Here is a 25,838-nt window from a genome sequence, read left to right as displayed (position 1 = left end):
CTAAACCAGAGACTGGTATCGGAATCAAACCTAGATCAATCAATCAGTGGCTCGAACACCACTATAGACTTCTTTGCTACCAGTGGCCATTGCTCATGACGCAAACACCATCCATTTGGATTGCACGGTGTGTGGCTGCATTGTCTGTCCATCAGATGCCCTGCTGCTTACATTGGGAGGGGAGGAAATAGATATTGTACTGAGACTGCAGTGTTTTCCCACTATCACTCAGGGCTCAGCATTGTACCCTACTTAGGTCGGATATTGGTGAGATAGCTACAGTTTTTGCAGAAAGCACATTTTCCGGACTTTGTGAGCGATGTTCAGACTCCACTAGCCACAATTTGTGCTGTCTGTTTACATCTACAGTGTAAGAGGCATATCTACCAACTTAGAAGTTGTTTAAGCAACTAGTAACGCCCCTTAGCCTCACTGCTCAAAATACAAATTAAATTGAATATTCATAGCTGAATGAGTAAGACATGACCAACAAACCAAGAGAGGTACCAGAACCTGATAGCCATAACACATCATCACAAGCCAGATCTGATTCCAGGTATAGTCCCTCAGTTACACTACTTTAAAACCCAAATTGAATATCTATAGCTCCATGGATTAGACTTGGGGGGTCATTACAACCTTGGCGGACGGTGTTAAAGCAGCGGAAATACCGCAAACAGGCCGGCGGACAAAAAAAGGGAATTATGACCCTGGCGGAAACTGCCAACAAAGACAGCCACTTTAACACTTTGCCCGCCATGGCGGTACAGACAAGCAGCGCGGCGGTCACTGCCAACAGACAGGCGGAAGACAATGTACCGCCCACACTATTACAACCCGCCAATCCGCCACCTTTTCCGGGGCGGATTCACCGTGGATAAAAACACAGCGGAAACAGCTTTTGCTATGGGAAAACGCTCACCTGAACATATCCCACGAGGAACGAGGAATCCATGGAGCCGGAACTCCAAATACTCCCTGCCCTTGTGTTTCTGCTCCTCTATGACCAACAGCTACGTAGGCGCCGAAGACAATGGTGAGTACTGCACCTATGACATGGGGGAGGCAAAAGTTAGGGGGACACCCACCAAACACCCGCACCCCCACCCTTGCATATTAAAACATACACACCAATGCATTCACCAAAAATCACAGTAATAACCCACAATCCCCCCGGAAGAATGAAAACACAAAGCGAAAATCGGTCAAACAATGTAATGTGCCAATATACATGTCATACAAAAATATACAGCTATATCTTTGAAAATCAGTCATAATTATATACAAGACGAGAAGTAGTGCAGATATGTACATAACAATGTCCGTGCACCATCAGTCCAAAAATGCATGGGCGAGGCCCACAAACGATATCTGACCACAATCGGAGAGAACACTGCCGGGGCATCACAATCGAAATACTACAGGCACCTCAGGGGGAAGGGAAGGGGGGGCACCTCAGCCAGATTACTGCAAAGCCAGATCCACAACGGGGCTCCATGCCCATTTATGCCATCCTGGGGAGTGCAAAGCCACAGTCTCACAAGTCTCTACAGTGGGTGGTTTGCCCACTGTGCCATCCTGGGGAGTGCAAAGCCACAGTCTCTCAAGTCTATACAGTGGGTGGTTTGCCCACTGTACCATCCTGGGGAGTGCAAAGCCACAGTCTCTCAAGTCTCTACAGTGGGTGGGTGGCCCACTGTGCCATCCTGGGGAGTGCAAAGCCACAGTCTCACAAGTCTCTAAAGTGGGTGGGTTGCCCACTGTTCTATCCTGGGGAGTGCAAAGCCACAGTCTCTCAAGTCTATACATTGGGTGGTTTGCCCACTGTGCCATCCTGGGGAGTGCAAATCCACAGTCTCTCAAGTCTCTACAGTGGGTGGGTTGCCCACTGTGCCATCCTGGGGAGTGCAAAGCCATAGTCTCACAAGTCTCTACAGTGGGTGGGTTGCCCACTGTGCCATCCTGGGGAGTGCAAAGCCACAGTCTCTCAAGTTTATACAGTGGGTGGTTTGCACAATGTGCCATCCTGGGGAGTGCAAAGCCACAGTTTCTCAAGTTGATGCAGGTCTCTACTGGTACTGGGGAGGACTGGTGCCCAGACTGGATGAGTCTCCCCGTGAAAGGTCGTGTCCTGTCACTGTCCCAGCTGCACATGGGATAAGGATGCCTGATGTGGCGGTCCATTCATTCCTACCCGGTGCTTGCCCTGTGCAGCGGTGCTTTGCCATGGCGGTCTTTGCCCTGTTCAGCAGTGCCTTGACATGGCGGTCTTTGCCCTGTTCAGCGGTGCTTTGCCATGGCGGTCTTTGCCCTGTTCAGTGGTGCTTTGCCATGGCGGTCTTTGCCCTGTTCAGCGGTGTCTTGACATGGCGGTTCAGGACTGTTCAGCGGTGCTTTGCCATGGCGGTCTTTGGCCTGTTCAGCGTTGCTTTGCCATGGCGGTCTTTGGCCTGTTCAGCGGTGCTTGACATGGCAGTCTTTGCCCTGTTCAGCGGTGCTTTGCCATGGCGGTCTTTGCCCTGTTCAGCGGTGCTTTGCCATGGCGGTCTTTGCCCTGTTCAGCGGTGCCTTGACATGGCGGTTCAGGACTGTTCAGCGGTGCTTTGCCATGGCGGTCTTTGGCCTGTTCAGCGTTGCTTTGCCATGGCGGTCTTTGGCCTCTTCAGTGGTGCCTTGACATGGCGGTCTTTGCCCTGTTCAGCGGTGCTTTGCCATGGCGGTCTTTGCCCTGTTCAGCGGTGCTTTGCCATGGCGGTCTTTGCCCTGTTCAGCGGTGCCTTGACATGGCGGTTCAGGACTGTTCAGCGGTGCTTTGCCATGGCGGTCTTTGGCCTGTTCAGCGGTGCCTTGACATGGCGGCCTTTGCCCTGTTCAGTGGTGCTTGGCATGGCGGTTCTGATAAGGACATTGGTGTGTGGCATGACGTTCTCTACACTGGACATTGGTGTGTGGCATGACGTTCTCTACACTGGACATTGGTGTGTGGCATGACGTTTCATCATTGCCCTGCGGGGCTGTGGCAGCCGGGGCCCTCCAGGGCACTGAATCCGGTGGTGGCGGTGGTCTCCTGACCAGTGACGATAGTTGGGCCTTCCTGGGCACTGACTCTGGCGGTGGCGGTGGTCTCTGGACCAGTGACGATACTTGGGCCCTCCTGGGCACTGACTCCGGCGGTGGTCTCCTGACCAGTGACGATACTTGGGCCCTCCTGGGCACTGACTCCAGCGGTGGCGGTGGTCTCTGGACCAGTGACGATACTTGGGCCCTCCTGGGCACTGACTCCGGTGGTGGTCTCCTGACCAGTGACGATACTTGGGCCCTCCTGGGCACTGACTCCGGCGGTGGTGGTGGTCTCTGGACCAGTGACGATACTTGTGGCCTCCAGGGCACTGACTCTGGCGGTGGTCTCTGGACCAGTGACGATACTTGGGCCCTCCTGGGCACTGACTCTGGCGGTGGTCTCCTGACCAGTGACGATACTTGTGGCCTCCAGGACACTGACTCTGGCCGTGGTCTCTGGACCAGTGACGATACTTGGGCCCTCCTGGGCACTGACTCTGGCGGTGGTCTCTGGACCAGTGACAATACTTGTGGCCTCCAGAGCATTGACTCTGGCGGTGGTCTCTGGACCAGTGACGATACTTGTGGCCTCCAGGGCACTGACTCTGGCGGTGGTCTCTGGACCAGTGACGATACTTGGGCCCTCCTGGGCACTGACTCTGGCGGTGGTCTCCTGACCAGTGACGATACTTGTGGTCTCCAGGGCACTGACTCTGGCGGTGGTCTCTGGACCAGTGACGATACTTGGGCCCTCCTGGGCACTGACTCTGGCGGTGGTCTCTGGACCAGTGACGATACTTGGGCCCTCCTGGGCACTGACTCTGGCGGTGGTCTCCTGACCAGTGACAATACTTGGGCCCTCCTGGGCTGTGACTCCGGCGGTGGTCTCTGGACCAGTGACGACGGTGCTGGCGGTTGTGTCTCGACCGCCGGAAATGATGGCGCACTTCTCCGCTGTGACACTCACAACAGGCTGGGGAGACTTCCTCTGGCCCTTCCCCACCTTTGGTGGAGTCACAGCTGACTCTCCAATCCCCTTGGAACCCATGTCAGTTGTTTTCCCACCAGGAGTTTTAACACGGTCCCGTCATCCACTCTCCAATTTTAGAGCCTTTACAGGGAGTGGGCTGCCAGTGCCTTGGCTCCGGGTCCTACTGCCTGCCCTGGTGGCCGGTGCACTCCACAAACCTTGAACAGGCACCACTGGTATTGGAGGCTTTTTGGCTGAGACGCTACGACGGGACTGATGAATTGGAGGGGGGGTGGGGGCAAAAAGGTCAACTTTACAGTTTCTGACGAACACTGGGATGGGTAGCTGGAGGGGGTCTGGGAGTGGAGGAAGAGGAGGTGGTTGTAGGAGGTGTTACTTTAGCTGTTTTGGGTGCAGGTGCAGGTACTGGAGGCTGTCGTGAGGTGGATGGATGTTGGGTGAGTGATTAGCCGGCGTTTGTGTACTTTGGGAGGGGGCGTCACAGACACACTGGGAGAGGACACAGGGGACGTGTAAATGGCAGTGGAGGTGGTTAGTGCAGGTGAGCGGCTTGTGGTGCTGGGTGTCCTGGTGCGATTCATGGTGCCTGTAGATGTGATGCATGCAGGTGTGTGTGTAGACGAGACTGGGAGGGAGGAGGGAGAAGAGGAGGAGGGGGACACAGTGGAGGCAATGGATGTTGTTGTGTCTGTATGTGGCTGAGTCTTGCGTGAGTGCCTGTGGTGTGTGTGGTGCCTATGTTTGCTTGAGCTACTTGTGTGTGTTGACTTGTGTGCATGCTGGTCTGTAGGTGTGCTTGGGATGGGCTGGGGTACAGGAGATTGGGTCTGGGTGGAGGAAGTTGGAGGGGGGAGGCTGGACACAGGGACAATGGCTGCTATCAGTGCTGAGGCCAGAGATTGCAGGGTTCGCTGAAGGACAGCCTGACCAGAATGAATGCCTTCCAGGAATGCATTACCGTGTTTCAACTCTCGTTCTACACCCTGGATGGCATTCACAATTTTAGACTGCCCAACAGTGAGTGACCTGAGGAGGTCAATGGCCTCCTCACTGAGGGCAGCTGGGGTGAATGGGGCAGGGCCTGAGGTGCCTGGGGCGAAGGTGATGCCCACCCTCCTGGGTGAGCGGGCACGGGGCGAACGCTGAGGGGCTGCTGGGAGGGCGGGGCTGGTAGGGGAGGTGGCGGCTGTACCTGTAGAGGTGGGGGGCACAGATGGTGCCACCACCACAAGGGAGCCCACATCGTCGAACGAGTCTGTGTCGCTGCTTGGTGATCCGGTGGCCGACGTGAAGCTCTCCTCGCCCTCCGTCCCACTGGTGCATTCAGAGTCCATGGTGTGGCCCTCCATGGCCATGTGGGATGCAGCTCCCTCGTGCTCTGGTGCCACTGTACCTCCGCCTGTTGATGCTGATGTACAAAAGGACAGGGAGAGCAGAAAAAGTGGGGAGACAGAAGAAAGAGAGTTTTAGTGCATGGCATACCGCTACCGTTGGCGGACAAGACAAACGCAGCTGCCCCCTGCATTACGCCGTGCTCCTGCCCTCAGCACATGCAATTTCTGGGATATGGCGTATATGGCAATGGTGGACATCTGCGCACATGGATGTCACAGGGGCAACTATACCTCGACTTGGCACTCTGCTGAGGTGGGGTAGAGTGCCACATGGCCTACATTACGAAGGGGCCTTGCCTACCTAACTCGCCCTGGCCTAGGGACACCCACAGCCCACCTCCCCCACCCAGACACCTCCACTGCACGCAAAGTCCGCAGAATGAGTGTATTCACCCCCTTGTGTCTGCTGTGATGCCCTCAAGCGTCCATCCAACTCCGGGTAGGCCACCGCCAGGATCCGGAACATCAGGGGGGTCATGGTGCGACAGGCACCCCTCCTATGTTGGAAGGCCATCCCCAGCTGAGCCTCCGCCGTCTTCTTGCTGCAGCGGCGAATGTCCTCCCATCTCTTACAGCAGTGGGTGCCCCCGTCTCTGGTGGGCCCCCAGGGTCCGGACCTCCTTGGTGATGGCACACCAGATGTCCCTCTTCTGGTGGGCGCTGACCTACATGACATGCACAAGGGAAGAGGAACAGTCATTACCAACTGCACCGTCGTTGTGAGTGGCCCCCTTCCTACTCTGGCCATTTGGCCCATTCATTCACATGCATTAATGTTCTATGAACTCTGCCCCCTTCCCTCTTCCAACCAGCCCTCTCCACCCAGGCCTAGCCCATACAACGTGCTCCCTGTGTACTGACCTGTTGGTCTGGAGGACCGTAGAGTAGCGTGTACTGGGGGAGGACCCCATCCACGAGTTTCTCCAACTCCTGTGCAGTGAAGGCAGGGGCCCTTTCCCCAGACGCAGCAGCCATCGTCACTTCCAGACCGAGGTCACAGCAGCACTTGCAGTGTAGGTCCTCTCCTGTCGAAGGTCAGGTATCTAGTGATTGAACAGATAGAAAATGGCAGTGACGTCCGCGGCGGTGCGCATCATCACCGCCAGCGCACCTGTTCATTGGCTCATGGGACCCATAGGGTCCAATGTTAATCAATGCAGCATTGCGCCGCGGTCTACGACCGCCTACCGGGACAGTGTGCAACACCAGCGCAGTTACCCCACAATCCCATTGTCCCAGTTTAGAGGTCAGGCAGCCGCCATTTCAGGGGCCTACATGGCTTCATTTACTACTGCGTCACACATAGCTAGGCCTACACTCAACACACATGCAGGAAGGGTTTTGTGAGTGGTGTAGTCTTGTGTGTAACTGTGGGTACATACCTGGAGGAATAATGACTGGTTCTTCGCTGTTGTCGTTCGTAAGCACCGTCTGCTGGGACATATGAGAAGATGGCGGAATCCTCCGGTGTACCGACCGCTGGTGGACCTGTTGACAATGGAAGAGAGACACATCATCGTAACCTACCGGTTTGACCGTGCCACAATCCAGGAACTATGGGCCAGATGTAGGAAAGGATTTGCACCTCGCAAACGGTGAAAAACGCCATTTGCGAGGCGCAAAAGCCTCTCCGCGATGCAGAAATGCATTTTGCGAGTCGGATCCGACTCGCAAAATGCATTTCCGACTCACAAATAGGAAGGGGTGTTCCCTTCCTATTTGCGACTCGCAACGCTATGCAAGTTCATTTGCGTCTGCAAAAGCGGTCGCAAATGAACTCGCAGTTACCATCCACTTGAAGTGGATGGTAACCCATTCGCAAACGGGAAGGGGTCGGCAGGGGACCCCTTCCCCTTTGTGAATGATCACAAAAACAATTTTTCAGAGCAGGTAGTGGTCCTATGGACCACTTCCTGCTCTGAAAAATACAGAAACAAAAGGTTTCGTTTTTTTTTCTAAGTACAGCTCGTTTTCCTTTAAGGAAAACGGGCTGCAGATAGGAAAAAAAAAAACTGCTTTATTAAAAAGCAGTCACGGACATGGTGGTCTGCTGTCTCCAGCAGGCCACCATCCCCGTGAGTGCCCATACTCGCAATGGGGTCGCATACTGCGACCCACCTCATTAATATTAATGAGGTGGGTCTTTGCGACCCCATTGCGAGTTGCAGAAGGTGTCTGAGACACCTTTCTGCATAGCAAATTGCGACTTGCAATTTGCGAGTCGCACGGACTCGCAAATTGCAAGTCGGAATTTTCAACCTACCTACATCTGGCCCTATGTACCCAGTTGGAGCCAGACCTGATGTCACCAATCCGCCATCCGACTGCAATCCCCCCTGACGTGCAGGTGCTGTCAGTGCTCCATTTCCTTGCAAGTGGGTCTTTTCAGACAACAGTGGCCATGGCATCAGGGATGTCCCAGCCTATGTTTTCCAATGTGTTGTCCAGAGTGTTGTCTGCCCTGCTGAAACACGTAAGGAGATACATCATTTTCCCTCAGGTGGAGGATTTACCTACAATGAAAGGTGACTTCTATGCCCTTGGACATATCCCCAACGTCATAGGTGCTATTGATGGGACCCATGTAGCTCTGGTCCCCCCCACAGGAGTCAACAGGTGTACAGGAACCGGAAGAATTATCATTCGATGAATGTACAGATGGTCTGTTTGGCAGACCAGTACATCTCGCAGGTAAATGCTATGTTCCCTGGCTCTGTGCATGACGCCTACATCCTGCGGAATAGCAGCATCCCTGATATGATGGGTCAACTCCAGAGGCACCATGTATGGCTATTGGGGGACTCTGGTTATCCCAACCTGTCCTGGCTATTGACCCCAGTGAGGAATCCCAGGACCAGGGCAGAGGAACAGTACAATGAGGCCCATGGGCGGACTAGGAGGGTGATCGAACGCACCCTCGGCCTCCTGAAGGCCAGTTTCAGGTGCCTCCATATGACAGGTGGATCCCTATTCTACTCTCCGAAGAAGGTGTGCGACATCATCATCGCCTGCTCCATGCTCCATAATTTGGCTTTGAGACGCCAGGTGCCTTTTCTGCAGGAGGATGATCCCGATGACGGTGTTGTAGCAGCTGTGGAGCCTGTGGACAGTGATGAGGATGAAGCTGAGGAAGAAGACAACGACAACAGGGAGTCAGTCATACAGCAATATTTCCAGTGAGACACAGGTGAGAACATTTTCATTATTAGCATTATATTAACTTTCACACGTCTACCTCTATCCTGTTTTTCGATTGAAATCACTATTTGGTTACTGAGTTGTACCCTTCCATTACGGTTTCACAGGTGTGGTTACCTACGTGTCAACTGCTTGCATCCTTCAAGGGCTTGTGATGTGTGACATAGGTATGTTAGCTTTACAATGGTACACGCATTATGACACTGTCATTGATAATACATTTTTACTAAATCACAGACTGACTCCAGATTGTTTTGTGTTTCAAGGGTGTTTATTGAAGTGCTCAGAAATGGGAGGGGGTTGTAAAATGAAGATGGGTGATGGCGGAGGAATGTCCATGGCAGAGTCCAGTCTATTGGTCACACAGGTGCACTGCCCATCTGGGCATAGGAAGTGGAGCTGGGGAAGTTTAAGTATGGACAGGGTAACAAAGTGGGACAGTGGGAGGACAAACAGGGTGGTCTCATTTCCTGGCGGGGGTCTTGCCATCTTGCTCCGTCCTGTTCCTGGATCTCAGGGACCGCTTGCGTGGTGGTTGTCCGTCTGCAGGGGGTGGGTTGCTGGTGTGGTGGTCCTGTGGCGGGGCGTCCTGTCCACTAGCGCCGGCGGAGGTGGTGGGCAGTTCATCGTCCTGGCTAGTGTCAGGGGCCCCTTGGAGTTCCACGGTGTCCCTCATGGTCTGCTGTATGTCCTTCAGCACCCCTACGATGGTGCCCAGGGCGGAGCTGATGGTCCTGAGCTCCTCCCTGAACCCCAAATACAGTTCGTCCTGCAGGCACAGGGTCTCCTGAAACTTGTCCAGGACCGTCGCCATCGTCTCCTGGGAGTAGTGGTATGCTCCCATAATGGAGGATAGGGCCTTGTGGAGGGTGGGTTCCCTTGGCCTGTCCGCCCACTGTCGCACAGCAGCCCTCCCAGTTCCCCTGTGTTCCTGTGCCTCCGTCCCCTGGACCGTGTGCCCACTACCACTGCCCCGAGGTCCCTGTTGTTGTTGGGGTGGTGGGTTACCCAGGGTGCCCTGTAGTGGTGGACACACCGCTGATTGACCTGTCCTGGGTAGGGAGGTTTGGGCCAGCTGGGTGGGTGCTGTGCTGGTGTTACCAGAGGGTGGAAGGTCAGTGTTGGGGTGTGCCTGTGCAAGGGGAAGCGACTGTCCCGAGGCCCACGATGGTCATCAGGATCCAATAGGGCAGAGCTGCTCTCGTCACTGTGGGCCTCTTCTGGGGGTGGAGTGGTGTTGTCTGGACCCTCTGGTGTGGTGACGGTCCTTCGGGTTCCTGCAGGGGCATAAGAGCTAGATTATTGCACGTGTTTGTGTAATGGTGTGCAATTGGTGGGTGAGCGTGTACCCCAGTGCAAGCATTCCTGTGTGTGGGGTTGTGTGGTGATGGCTGTGGGGGTGTACTGGGTATGTGCAGTGGGCATGCTTTAGTGAGGGGTGTCCATGCTTAGTTGTGTCATGCAGGGCTTGGTGTTGGGATGGGTGGTTTGTGATATTAGTACATTAGTGAGGAGTTGTAGTGATAGGTGAGGGGTGAGGGAGGGGGTGTGTGATAGCATGCAGGTAGGGTGGGGGATATGATAGTTAAGAATTGACTTACCAGTGTCCCATCCTCCACCTACTCCTGCGAGGCCCTCAGGATGCAAGATGGTCAAGACTTGCTCCTCCCATGTTGTTAGTTGTGGGGGAGGAGGTGGGGGTCCGCCGCCAGTCCGCTGTACCGCGATGTTGTGTCTGGAGACTGTTGAACGCACCTTCCCCCGTAGGTCGTTCCACCTCTTCCTGATGTCCTCCCTATTTCTTGGGTGCTGTCCCACGGCGTTGACCCTGTCCACTATTCTGCGCCATAACCATCTTCCTGGCTATTGATGTGTGCTGTACCTGTGAGTCAAATAGCTGTGGCTCTACCCGGACGATTTCCTCCACCATGACCCTGAGCTCCTCCTCGGAGAAGCGGGGGTGTCTTTGGCGTGACATGGGGTGGTGTGGGTGATGTGTGGGGTGGTGTATGTGGTGATGGTTGTGGTGAGTGTAGTGGTGTGTGGTGTTTTGTGCGTGGATGTTGTGTGGGTGATGGTGTTGTGTGCCTCTGTGTAGTGGGGTTGTCTATTCTGTGCTCTCTCTCTCTGTCGCCTTCGTCTGTAATTTTTGGTCGTAGGGGTTTGTGGGTGATGTGGGTGTGTGTTTTATATTGTATTGGGTGTGTGGGAGAGTTGTTTGTATGTGTGTCAGGTGTGTGTATTTGTAATTGTCCAATGTGGCGGTGTTTTGGAGATGTGTGTGTATTTTGAGCGCGGCGGTGTGTACCGCCAATGGAATACCGCGGTTGAAAGACTGCCGCGTGGATTCGTGGGTCGTAATAGCATGGGCATATTTCTGTTGGCGTGGAGGTGGAGGATTTGTTTCCGCCAGTTTATCACTGACCTTTGGTGTGGTGGTCTTGTGTGGGTGTCTGAATTTCGGCGGATTCCAAGATGTGTGTCATAATAGCTGTGGCGGAATGCCGCCGCCGCCGCGGTGTATTGGCGGTCTTCTGCATGGCGGTAAGCGCCTTTTACCGCCAATTTTGTAATGACCCCCATGATCACCAAACCGAAAGAGGCATTAGAACCCATTAGCCATAACACATCATCATGAGCCTCACTTGATTCCAGTCTGTGATGGAAACCTTAAAACCATTTGTGAAGTCACCCCAGATTGCCAAAAGTTCTAGGTGGCCATACCCACATCAGAATGTGTGCTATGTGTATGCCAATAACATAAAAGACGTCTACTGTCTGCGAACTGCTTGCATATTTCCAGGGTGAATGGATAACAGATGCTCTCCCTTTGTGCTTGAAAGTATTGTTTATGCTGTTGTTTTATAGCATGCAGGTATGCATGAGGCATGTGTTATCTGCCTGCGTTTGGAAGGTAAGTCCTGTCGATGATCCCTGTACATATCCAGGAGACTGCTGTACATTGATTCAAAGACAGAGGTAGTCTGTACTCTGTGTAAAGTGCATCTGCTTTCTTGTAGGCTACTTTGAGCTCGATGTAACGGCCTCACCTTCATCTGAGTCATAGTTTGCAAAACCCAACCAAGCAGTAAAACACGCATAATCATACGCCGTGTATAATAAATGGCTTGTTTTCCTTCGAATGCATTTTACAACATTTATACAGTTTCTTAATTAATCTTGCAGTGAAAATATTTAGAGGCATTATCAAACACCAATTAATATCAAAGGCACTCTAATTAAATCGCCTTTCTGTTAAAGGAAATCCTGCTAACACCCACTGAGAACAGAAATGCACACAAAGCGGGCGGATTTATTATTATTACATCTCAACGCAAAACCAGAGATAATTCGCTGCATTGTTCAAGGGGAAGATAGCAGCGCGGAGCAGTATTTACTAATAAAGATGGCCTGCTGCTGGTGCTCTCGTACCACCCACCAGCCCTCATGCAAAATCAGGCTGCCTAGAGCCATGCACAACCCTGGCACATGATGCAAACCTGTACCCATGATGCTAGGCATAGATTTTGGATTGTGCTTTCAATACAAAGTTTTGTACATAGACATTTTTTAGAACATTCCAACATTTAGAACACTGGACATGTGCTGTACAGTGCAGCACACATGCAGCGAATTCAAAGTTTGTAGAAATTAAGCAATTTCTCCAAGGTTGAGCCTACTTCAAGGAGGAATTATTTTTTGATTGCAAAATCCGGCCAGACTATTTTAGCAGATCGGGACTTGCATCAAGAACTAGGGGTGCTTTAATGATCCACTCTATTATCACCCATGAAATGCCCCTTTATACACAGTGGTGCAAAGCAATGCAAAGTGCAATTTGTACTGAGGAATTGGAACTTTGCAGGAAGGTAAATTTCATTTCAAGACTTTGTAACACTTTGGGGCTCATTGCGACCCTGGCAGTCGTAAAGGTGGCGGATCTGACAGCCAGATTATGACCTTGGTGGTCGTGCCGCGGGTGGGAACACCAGCACCACCAGTTCTCCTCCACAAGAGGGACTGGCGGTCCTAATCTACCAGGGCAGCACTGCCCTGGGGATTACGACCCACCTCTCCGCCAGATTTTCCTTGGCAGTTGCACTGCCATGTAAAGGCTGGCAAAGACTGGGTGCAGGGTGCCCCGGGGGGGGGGCCTGCACTGCCCATGCACTTGGCATGGGCAGTGCAGGGTCCCCCCCAGGCCAGCCTCGTCGCGATGTTCACAGTCTGCTTTGCAGGCAGTGAACATTGTGACGGGTGCCAATGCACTCTACGCACTACAGCATTGCCACCAGCTCAATTATGAGCCGGCGTCAATGTTGTAGGTCAGTGGTTCCCAACCTGTGGTCCGGGGACCCCTGGGGGTCCGCGAAGCCTTCTCAGGGGGTCCGCGAGAGGCTAGAAAATTAAAAAATATTAACAAATATTGACACATTAGGTCCCCAGCTTCCAGTAATAACTCAGGCGGGAGTCCCCAGATTCCCATGATGATTCAGTGGGGGCCCCTGGGTTCCATTAATGTTAAAGTGGGGGTCCACAGAAATCAAAAGGTTGGGAACCACTGTTGTAAGTCATTCCCCGCTGGGTTTCCGCCCGCTGACCCAGTGGGGAACTCTTAATGAGGCCCGTGGGAAGGCGGCCGCACTGGCAGCAACCGGACCGCAGGACTTCGCGGACGGTTTTCACCGTCCGCCAAAGTAGTAATCATGCCCTTTATGTCACTTTGAGCGACTTTGGCTGGTACCACGTGTTGGTAAATGTGGCCTTTACATTTTAAAACAAAGAAAATGAATTATTTAACAATGAAAAAAAACAGAGGACTCTGTCAAGAAATAAACTACCCAAAAAATAAATAGGCAATAATTTTTTTTACCATTAGAACAAGGATGAAATGCTATAACTTGCATATCTTTCCTGTATCCTCTCACAACTCCATGGCGCTCAGCAACAGCTATATCCCAGGTTCATGGACGGACATAAGTCACAAGAGGCACGACTGCTTGGGATATTTCACTAACATTGTAGAAATTGTAGTTATTACCCCTGATGAGGTGTCTGAGCATTTTACGTCCAGCAGCATGCTGCTCCAGAACACAAGGTTAGTGGTTAGTCTGGTCTTTTTTCTTATTGTTGGTTATAAGAAGTAGTCTTGTGCACTGAAGCAAACCATTCCATGCATCCACTCAAGTTTCTTTGTGGAAAATTAAATTAATAGGCAGAAGGTGGAATCGTTAGTGGAGGAGGCATAGGTGAGTTGATGCAGATGGTTGATGGGGTTCATGGATGAACTTCAGAAAATTAGGCATTGTTAGGTTGCAGAGGTATGACTTTCAAAAAAGGAGAGGTTGTGATCTTTGAAATGGGTTATGGGCAATTTTCAGAAATACAGTCATAGAGATTAAGGCTAACATGAATGTGGCTTTGGGAAAGTTGTTCTCAGAGGGAGGAGGCATGCAAAAGAGGAGATAATCAGAAGTTTCAAGTAAAGGTCATTTTTTCTTGCCTCTTTTAGAAATATAAATAATGTTTTTTAAGATAACCAGCAATTTGAAGATGCAAGACTGTAGAAACAAAGGATATAATTTGCACGTAAAGATAGTGATAGATTAGGTGTTTTTGATAGGTACTAGAATTAGACAGTCTGTCCAGTGCTTAACTATCAGTAGTCTACTGCACCAAGAAGGACAGCTGATCTGCTCAAAGGTTAAAAGCATACATTAATAGCTGGGCATATACGTAGGAAAATATACAGTGCTTCAGGTTGTGCTTGAAGGTAGCCAGAGCCTCAAATGCATAGCAATGTGAGAAAACATGTGGCTAAATAATGCACACATTTAGAAGGAGTACCTGCAAATGCTGGGATGGATGTCTGGTGATGTTAATCCTCAATTTTGGCTTACAATATTAATTATAAGAGCAAAAAGTGATTCGTTAATGATGCCTTGGTTGTGGCTTCCCCAGACAGTAGAAGTGTAACGTCTTCATTCCTGAGGCTGGAGCGTGGAGATCCAGACACAGAGATGAGGAGGTTGGTGATTAGACTCTCTTTACAAATTAAATGAAGAGTATGTTAGAAACTGGCTGCTGATTAAACTTTCTGAAGCATTGCCTTTTGGTAGATGGCAGGAGGAGGGTTGGGACTGCAGTCTATATGTGCAAGGAACAAGGGACCTTTAGGTGAAGTCCAGTCTTTTTCTTGATCACAGACAAATGCAGAGACCTCACACCTCATTGTGCATGCCTGCTCTAAGATGTTCTGCCCCCGTCCCTAAGCCCTACATAACAAATCAACAAACTTGACTTTCTTACCTGGTATATCCCCAAAACACAAAATGAATATGTCCAATCATCAAGATACTCTATGAAAGCTTCCCATCTTCATGCACCCTCCTTAGCACCAACAGAGTCAATAAATATTCTTCACTGTCCTACTACTTCCCTAAACCCAACATTACCATGTATTCAAGGAACAGCTCGTCCAGAAGTAACCACTTCGGCTGCTAACTACACACAAAATCCAATGAACAGAACCACCCTGAATCAAAGCAAATCTTACTTAACATAATTTTGTACCCCCCATCTATTGTACACTGCCACATTGCTTTATAGTCATATTTGTGTTCTATAAATATCACTGTGTACATATAAACATTCGTCATCACCCAGCCCCCCCAACAGTATAACCACTGGTCATCTTTGTGCATATTACCTTCCTCTTAGCAGCACATGATTGTGGTGAGGTCACTGTGTGACCTGATATACATGATGACCATCTTGGGGCTCTGAGGAAGACTGATGGGATTGGAAATGATAATGATCTACAGGTGTAGATCAGCTTTACCTCCTCTTGACAGAGGTATCTTTGATGATGTTTGCTCCTGCCATGCCAACAGCATTGCTTGGTTGGTAAAAGAGTGCCTAATGATCACAAATATTCGTTAGCAGTTGGATGGATACACTCTGTATTATTTTTAATATGATATTAAATGTACGTATATTGTATGCTTTGTATGTATGGCTGGTTTGCTGGCATTTGTTTGACTATAATAAATAATAAATAAATACTTGTTTCAACTAAGTGGCCACTGTGAATTTGATGGCCACCAACGACTTCATGGTTTGTCTTAAAAGAGCATGTCTCACCCTTGCCATCCCTGATCTTCAGTTGCTGATGTCCATGTTTTTGTGGGATGGCAGTTTGGTTCCCTAGCACATTCACAGCACATTATTAAATTGCATACACTGGCTAGTATCGCCTGCTGATTTTGGTAGACTGCTTACAAACAAGCTTTCCTCTCAATGGCGAAGGAAGGTGCAGGCTGCTAGGCTGCATGTAGCTGATGGGATGTGGAGTCCTGAGCCACAATCTCATTGTCTTTCAAGATGGTATTCTCGAGAAAAGACTGAGCCCTCAATGAGGAACATCTCTGGGTCCAAGGTATTGGTACACATCCTTGCCCAGCTTGATGGCTCTGGCTGCTAAGAAATACAAAAAAGTGATGGGTGGAATGGTTGACTTAATCTCAGCTAGTGGTAATTACCCGGGCTGCATTCCAGTCCATCATTGTTGTGCCACCATACCACTTCAAAGAGGACTCAGCCATATGTAAATCGGCATTGGTTTTGCTCCAATAGCAACAGTCCGGACAAAACTGCCAGGCCAGTTACATTCTGAAGTGGAACACAAGTAACTTCAGACCAGTTTCCGCCTACCTTGGCCTCTTCAGCAGGATATGGCTTGGTCCCAGTGACACAGTAAGCACAGGACTACAGGTGAGCCGAACTTGTTTTGTAACATAAAAACTCTGTGAGATTCTGCAGAATTTCACCAATGGGTGGAAATCTACATGTTACACTGCAATTTAGCACCAATAGTGCAAGCAGCAGTGGAAAAATAAGCATGAACAGTACCATGCGGTGTGCAAAAGTGCACATCCATTGGAGTTGATTTTGCTGCTGCTTGAGTACAAAATCTACTTCAGCTCTAGCATATCTACTCAAGAAGCAGCCCTCTGACCTCAACCGCCCATGTTAGAAAATCGCGCTAGGAGACACCAAATCTCGCTCGTATTTCTGCAGCCTTTTGGGAAAAAACAAAGCCATGCTGTGATTGGCAGAATTTGGTCAAAACGCTGGGTGCTGGGTTACAACAGTAATGGGGAGTTGCCAAATTCGACCAATTCTGTGGGTGGAATGAAACATTCCAACCACCCCTAGACAGGACCCACGTCTGGGCATACCCGGAAGTGCTAGCTGGCATCTGTCTGAATGGCATTTGACTAGCTCGCTGCCAAATGGGAAACTTGTGGATGTGAGAAGGCAGGCTGCTTGCTTCTGTTGGCTACCTGTTTTATGCGTGGTAATTGCCCAGCTCTGAGTTTGCTGCCTGCCTGGCGGCTCAATGGCAAGCTGGTTGCCAGCTAGATAGTGGCTCAGTGGCGGCTCCCAAGATAGGTAGTTGACTAATCATCCTGTTGGTGGATTGGATGTCTCACTACCTGGGTGCACTCCATCATTGTCTACTACAATTCCATATGTCACCTGTAACAAGGAGTGCAGCATATGCCACTTCTGAATAAGCGATTCGTATGTGTTGTTTTCTCCTTCAGATTGGGCTAGAGTGAGACACGTACCTTGGCCCCAATATCATTTCCTATGGCCACTGCCTACACTCTCTCCAACAATACTATGTCAATAAATGACCTCACCTCACGTCTTGTGAGAGCCTCAAGGTGGCAGCAGGACCATACCTGGCACTGTCTATAGTGCTTACCTACAAGACCCTCACATATCTCATCAGATCAGTTCAGTGTGCTCTGAGGGCTTCTAAGCAAAGACGAGAAGCTAGCCTGGAAATGGCGTACCCCACCTGCAGCAACATTGTGATGACTGGAGCTTTGGGATGTGTTTGTGACTCGTGGCCTGTAAATGTCCTGCCGATGATTATTATTAATGTTGTTACATTTTATCTTGGTTGCGTCTATCATTATTATTATTGCTGGTGTTATAATGATCGTTGTTGTTATTATCATACAACAGTGTTGGTCTTGTTGTATGTTGCCTGTTAATGGCAGGTCTGCGGTCCTGTAGATGTATTATTCATCAGCCAGTTAAAGAGGTGACTTTATTTCTCTACCACCTGATTGGCCAAATCCTGCTCTGTACATTTGACTCCATCATGTTCCGGTAGATACAGTTACCTACTCCAGGTCTGCCTTGCAGTGCAAGTTTGTGGGAGGCCATGTGGTGAGGCAGACTTTTTAATGAGCTGAAGATGGCTGTGGAGCACGGGATGTCACTGGACAGTAACATGGCATGTGTTATTGGCGTAACTACCACTGTGGAGATTACGCATGCACCTTTGTGCCATCCGTGCTTTCAAAATTATGATGTATCGCCACACTTCTAACTCACCAAACCTCCTCTACTACCATGACCTCCCACACAACCCTACTAAATTTTCCCTCATTTATCTCACCCTGCTACTATGTTCTCCCTAACCCTTCCACAGACTCTTCCATCCTCCATCCCCCTTTACTCATCCCAAGCCTTTGGGTTGAGTAAATGAAGGATATACTCCCAATTAACACTTCTGGATTACTTTCCTCCTCCACCCCTCCATTGTTCCAGTCAATCTAACTAACAAACTCTCATATCCGCGGCTCAAATTAACTCATAATAATACTAAAGCTGTACTCATTATTTCCCGATACTAATCCATCACTAATTCTTGTTGGGTTCCAGAGTAGCGTGCTACTCACCGAAAAGTGCTTCGACGCCTCGTCAGAGGTAGTAAGCGCTATATAAATACTATTACAATACAATACAATACACTGAAGAATTTCCTGCAATTTATGTGGGTTTCTAATTGAGAAATATTTTCTCTGTGAACTGCGTCAAGGTTTCCGAAAGCTTCAGAAGTTTCTCAAACTTCGTGAAGATTGCAAAATTTAAGTTGAGAGAAGAAAAATTTCTAAAAATACGTTTGGTCTTGGAAAAAAAACATATTTTGACTGGGTGAAAAATCGTGTACAAAAGTTTTTGCAGAAACATCTTTTGCCAGAGCATTTTCTCAAAAGACGACTTTTGCAAACGTCTGCCGGTAAAATGTAATTACGCCTACAGCTAAAAGGCTTCTTTCCTGTCATGTAACGCCACCGAATGTAAATAATGAAAGGATCACATCATGGGAGTGTCTAATCTCTCAATTTGAGGAAAGAGGAGACACTTTCTTGTTTATCTGGTTAGTGACATGCCTTTCTCGACGCACAATGTAAGGACCTTACTTCGGGTAAGGTTGGTGGTATTTTAATGACAGGGGTCATCGTAGGTCCTAAGTTAAAATACACATGTGTAATGGTTAGAGCATTTGTGTTGGGTAATGGAAGGTTGCCAATGATTCTAAATGAATGCCTCGATAACTTGCCAGGATGTTGTCAGGATGTTCCATTTTCCAAGTTCCTCTCTTCCTCATTGCAGTCTTTAAGTGTGCTTCATGTTCACCCTTGAGTCGCTAAGGACAAGTACTCCCCCAGAAGCAGTGCAAGGATTTGGGGAGCCCGGGTAACATTAAATTTCTCCATTCAGTCACTCACTTTCATCTAGAAACAAAGGGGCATACTTATGAGCCCCATGCACCGCCGTTGCGTCACTTTTTGTGGCTCAACAACAGCGGAAACGTTGAACTCACATCTATGAGGCCATGACTCCATTGCCTTCATTTGCGCAAGGGCACTGTGATGGGTGTTTCCAAGAAACACCAATGGATTTTGATGCATCCCCAGATTTACAAGACCTTGTAAACCTGGGATGCGCTAATACCTTACGGCTCCCCAGGGGAGGCTCAATGAGGCCAAATATCTGTATTTCTGCTCTGGTTTTTTTCCTCCTGCATGTGCTACATTCTGCAGCACACACAGAAAGAGGAAAAAGCCTCCCAGGATTGTTTTTGTGCAGGAAGGTAGCCCATTGTAAACCAGCGCAGGGGGAAAGGACATGAATGCACCATATGCTATAGACAGCGCAATCCAGCCCTTTCACTTTGATGCAGGGCAGCACAGCAAGGTGACCTGCTGACCTGCTTCAAAAGCCCATAAATATGGGCCAAAGCTTTTTGAGGACATTTGTTGCAACCCGGCGCCTTCTAGCAGGCCTTTGTAGGTGTGTGTTATGGTAGATAACTTCACTGGCCTTAATGCAGCATTGGCACTTAGGCCCTCATTCTGACCCTGGCGGTTTGAAACCGCCAGGGCAGAGGGCCGCGAAAGCACCGCCAACAGGCTGGCGGTGCTTCATGGGCAATTCTGACTGCGGCGGTAAAGCCGCGGTCAGAAAAGGGCAACCGGTGGTTTCCCGCCGGTTTACCCCTGGCCCAGGGAATCCTCCATGCGCCGCCATGGGGATTCCGACCCCCTTCCCGCCAGCCTGTTCCTGGCGGTTTACACCGCCAGGAAGAGGCTGGCGGGAACGGGTGTCGTGGGGCCCCTGGGGGCCCCTGCACTGCCCATGCCACTGGCATGGGCAGTGCAGGGGCTCCCTAACAGGGCCCCATAATGATTTTCAGTGTCTGCTTTGCAGTCACTGAAAATCGCGACGGGTGCAACTGCACCCGTCGCACCCCTGCAAATCCGCCGGCTCCATTCGGAGCCGGCTTCCTCTTTGCAGGGGCTTTCCCGCTGGGCGATCTTCTTGAGATCTCCCGCCGGCCCAGCGGGAAAGTTAGAATCACCGCGGCGGTCATTTAACCGCGGTGCGGTGTTTGGGCGGTTTCCGCCCGGTGGGGGGCGCCCGCCGCCCGCCGGGGTCGGAATGACCCCCTTAGTGTCCCCCTTATTCTCCTGTGATTGACCGATGCCAGAATAGAGACAGGGCAGCACAAGGTCATGGAGGCACCACAGAAGGAATGGAGTACCCCGGACCTGAGTAGTCAGGCCACGAATGGGTACATTTGAAACCTGGACTACAAAAGAAAAGCCTGAACATCCATTGATGGCAAATGAAGTACAAACTGCTGCCCACCAACAATAAGAACGCTTCACCGCCCATAGGCCCAGCCAGAAAAGCCCCTGCCCTCTTTACATAACCGAAATAATTCCGTGCTCAACATACCATTAATGGGAAGGTGGGATTGCCCTATGGATGTCCTAATACACATCCATACATACACCGTCCCTTATTGCCAGGCAACCTGTCAGACTCAGAGTGGCACTTTTGTTACTGAGTGCTTCTCCAGCCCCTTTTTGGTACTCCCTATCTCACCCAGAAAGATTCACACCCAGGGCAAGACATAAGCGTATTTCAGTAACATAGAAAATTCCCTCTGTAACTACCAGGGAACAAGACTCTGTTATGTTATTCGCCGAGTTACATGGCGGCACTGTATTTGCCCCGAATAACCAGAACGTCTGGGTCAAAGCTTTACACAGTGCCAGACCTAAGAATTACAGCCGCAAAAATCCCGTTCATTAATATTCAAGAGGCAGGCTTCAGTGCTTTAAGTGGGCAGGTACTGAGTACCCACACTACTTTTATTTGAAAGAAAGACTACTGCCACTTTTCAGAAGGGGTGCAGTACTTTTAAGGTACTTTGGGATACCGAGTAACTTTACTTCTGTATCTCTATGTGAAACACTACTAGGGTGCATTTATGAAAGTATGTGATTAGCTTCAAATAAAAGGACCGCAGACTTCCTTCTGTGCACTCAGATTCTGCAAAGTGCCACTTTTGCGATGTTTGTCTTTTAAAGAACCACGGCTACAATACTAAACAAGCATCAGCAAAGTCAATAGGTCTGCCCATGGCCAGCTGCACAACTTTTTTTTTTTTTTTTTAATTATAATTTCCAGGCCACAAAAAGGAAAAAAGGAAAGCCTAACAATGGCGCCACATACTTGCATTCATTTTTTTTTATCTACCAAATATTCACTATTGTGCCACGTTATTCGTTTTTTTTTTAATAATGAGCCTTTCAGATGTGCATGCATTTTATTATTATTTGTGATGAAGACATGGATAAATCACCACACAGCCCATCACACAAATCACTCAAAATCACAAGCAGCTACAATGTTACTTAAACACTTTATACAATTAAAAGCAGACTGATATTAATCACCATCAAGCTGGGCACCCAAATTGAGGGCAAAATAAACAGCTAATATTTAAAGTTAATATACAAAATAAAATAAAGAGCACACTTTAAACGAGCATTACCATTGGAGAAAAAAGGAACTGTTTTAGGCGGATTTGAAGGGTGTACACAGGCTTTGTGCAGTCATCCAAAGTGATGGTAGCCAATAGGTAAAGTAAGCTGACCCATTATCCAATGCTATATGCTATGACTGGTGCAAACGAAATGTCATTGACAATCTATGTAGCCCTCTGGTGAAAAGCCCCTTTAAGTAGGCATACTATGTATGCTTTAAAAAAAACAAAAAAAAATATCCGGGGAGACAGCTGAAACTGTCTTAAAGGTCAGACCTAAAACATTAGCACAGTGTGAGGGATGTATTTTTTTGTTGGGGGGGGAGGGGTGTGCAGCACCTGCTCTCCCCATTGCCCACACCTGCCACTCAAACACTGCAAATGTTACAAAAGGACACGGCAGTAGGTAAACCACTAGATTGCTCATACAACATTGATACTTTTCCTTCTGCATTACAAAAAGGGCGAATGCCTCTTTGCTGCCCACTTTTCCTTGAGTTTCCCAAAGGCGAGATTGTCACCCAAAACGATGTCACTGGCAATGTCGATGCGTTGTGATTTTTTTTATACCTTTGTAAAATCTGCCACTCTGGCCTGGTAGGCGTGTAGAAAGAAATCTGAACATTACTAATAACGTAGGGCCTCTATGGGATTGTGATTATAAAACCCCAGTTGGACATACAATACTGTAATTTAAATTCACCCAGGATTTGGCGTCGGTACAGAGCATCCATTCCTGGCCTTCCCAAGGGCATATGTTTCCGACTTGCCTATAATGAGATGAGAAGCTCAGGTGTGAAAAAGCATCAGAAGAACTCGGAGTTGCAGAATGGAGGTACACAAGAGGAGCTCTAAAGCTCCAGTGTGGAATAGCACAGGAGAAGCGCTGGGCATCAGGAAGGAATTGCACCAGTATGAAAAGCACAACAGGGGTTCTCTTGCTGTAGTGTGGAACAGCACCAGGAACATTTGCACACTCTCTGGAGCAGCTGAGTGGAAACCCACAGGAGGAGTTCTAATGCACTACTATGGAACAGTACTAGAGACCCTCCAGCACCAGTGTAGACCACAGTGGCAGTCGGTAATTCGAGCAGGGGTGGGGCGCACACAAACACACTCACTCACACCCATGCATTCAGATAGGTGCACAGATTCACCCATTATTCACAAGTACATATACACCCGCACATACACACACCCATTCACGTCATGGTCTCACAAATAAACATACATTCATACATACACACATGCATCAAACAATAGAAAATAAATACAACTTACCAGGCTGCAGAGGTGATCTTGGGTGGCGGAAGGGAACCCTCTGTAGTTCCTCATGATTGGGACAGCTGCCTCCTCTCATTGGCTGACCTTGTTATGGGTGAGTCAGCCAACGAGAGGATGTGGCAGCCCCTTACCTGTCATAGAGTGGTATGGGGTCAGTAAGACTACTGACCTCACCTCACTCTGTGACAAGCATCACTGATGGACACTCAGCACTGGGCACTTCAGGGCTTAAAGCTGAAGTGGCCAGGGTAGAGGCTATCAGTGAGGCTCACCTTTGTCCAGAGGGAAAGGCCCACCAAAGGCTTTGCCGGGTGAGGTGGCCACACCCACAGGGCTGTGACACCTTCATACTGGCAAAGTTCAGTCCAGGAAACCAGATGCCTACACATTTAGCACCTGTATAGAGCATGGCTGGCTGACCTGAACATAAAGAGTGTCTGTCATGCTAACTGTTGCTCATCCTGACAGACAGTCTTCATGTTTGGAAAAATGGTGGGGAACAGGGCCCCTTCACCCTTATGGATGGGCCGCCAGTGGTGGAACAGCATCAGTATGAAAACCACAAGAGGGTTTCTTATGCACCAATGTAGAACATCAACACAAAAGGATGATGCACGGAGTGCTGAAACTTTTCAAACACTCACCCCCAGTCACAGATATGTGTTAAATCCATTGTTATCTTCATCACCATGCCACTCCAGTTTGGATCCAGACATATGAAAATCAGTCTTGACGCGGCTCCCCATGGGAATGGTCCAGCCCGAACTGCCAGACCAGGACCTTCATAGACCAGAAACAAGCATCCTGGGACCGGCTTCAGGGTAACACACCTCTTCAGCCAAACTAGCGAATCCAGTGGCACAGTGAGCAAGTGACCCAAGTCTGAGCATACCCTGGCGACTTGGGACAACTTTAGCAATGCAAAAGGATAACACACAGAGGGGGTCATTACGACCTTGGCGGGCGGCATCAGCCGCCCGCCAAGATCGGACCGCCGGGCGGCCGCAATTCGGCCGCACTCCGCCGCGCCCATTTGGAGATCCCCGCTGGGCCGGCGAGCGGAAACCTGGTTTCCGCCCGCCGGCCCAGCGGGGATCTCGGCCGCAACACAGGAGCCGGCTCCAAATGGAGCCGGCGGTGTTGCAGCTGTGCGACTGGTGCAGTTGCACCCGTCACACTTTTCACTGTCTGCTATGCAGACAGTGAAAAGCTCCATGGGGCCCAGTCAGGGGGCCCCTGCACTGCCCATGCCAGTGGCATGGGCAGTGCAGGGGCCCCCAGGGGCCCCGCGACTCCCCTTTCCGCCAGCCTTTTCCTGGCAGTTCAAACCACCAGGAAAAGGCTGGCAGAAACGGGACTCGTAATCCACTGGGCAGCGCAGTCTGTTGGCGGTGCTTCCGTCATTTTAGCCCTGGCGGTCTCGTACCGCCAGAGTCAAAATTACCCCTAGAGTGCCAAAGCTCTTCAAACACTCACCCTAGTCACAGATGTGGATTAAATCTATTGTTCTTTTGCTCACCATGCCACCCCAGTTCGGAGCCAGCCATATGCAAATCAGTCTTGACCCTGCTCTCCATGGGAACAGTCCAGTTCGATCTGCCAGAACAGGTCTTCCCTGGACTGGAAACGAGCATCCTGGGAATGCTTTCGGGTATCACCCCTCGTCAGCCAGGCTAGCTTAAATCCAGTGGCACAGTGAACAAGGGACCCATGTCTGAGCATACCCTGGCCACTTACGGCGACTTTCGCTACACAAAAGTATGATGGACGGAGTGCTGAAAATTTCTAAACACTCACCCCCAGTCACAGATCTGGGTTGAATCCATTGTTCTTTTGCTCACCATGCCAGTACTGGAAGACCTCTGGAGAAGTAGGGTACAGCTGCATGAGAGAAGCTCTGAAAAGAGAAGCTCTGGAGCACCAGCATGGAAAAGCACCAGTATGAAAAGCACAAGAGGTGTACTTGGGCACCGGAGTAGAACAGCACCAGAGGGAACATATAAGCCTTAATATAGAACACAGGTGTTACCTAGTGAGCTCGGGAGTAACTATGTGGATCACCACTACTGGCTCTCTAGAGTACCACTGAAGAAGACCAAGAAGCTGCAGGAGATGCTGGAAAGAATTTGGAGCCAAGAAGGTGCCTTACTTATACAAGTATAATCTTGCGCCTGGATCTGGTGGGGTTACTGCCCGTCTATTGGGTATTCGCACCAACACAGGTGAAGCTCACCTGTCCCAGGTTCTTCCTAATACTTATCTGGTTTCAGCTCCTCTGTTTCACATTCCCTGGCTGCCGAACCCATGATATCTTCTTCCCCAGCCTTTCTCCCTCAATGTGAAATTGTATGTCCTACCTGAAGGATGGAATGTCTAGGGCAAACTCCTTAAGCACAAGATCTTTTCTGTTGTTAGGGAAATCTATTGGTGGTAAAAGGCCTCTTTTTCCCCTAGAGCAGGCCTGAGTAAGCAGAAAATGGCAGGGCCCGGCTCCCTATGCGTCCTTCATGAAGACTCTGCAGGTTAGAACATTAATAGCTTCCTGGTTCTGCTCACTGATTGTCAGGCGATCGTCCCTCTGGGAAGGTCTGCAAAAGGAAGGCTAAGGAGACTCGAAATGGCATTGCATAAGGTGACCTCAGAAGTCATGAGGCTTCGGCCTTCTTCTAAGAGATGTTCCTGTCACATAGGCTGTATAGAGACTGCG

The sequence above is a fragment of the Pleurodeles waltl genome, chromosome 6 (assembly GCF_031143425.1).
Source record: "Pleurodeles waltl isolate 20211129_DDA chromosome 6, aPleWal1.hap1.20221129, whole genome shotgun sequence".
Lineage (NCBI taxonomy): Eukaryota > Metazoa > Chordata > Amphibia > Caudata > Salamandridae > Pleurodeles > Pleurodeles waltl.
This window is presented reverse-complemented; position numbering follows the sequence as displayed.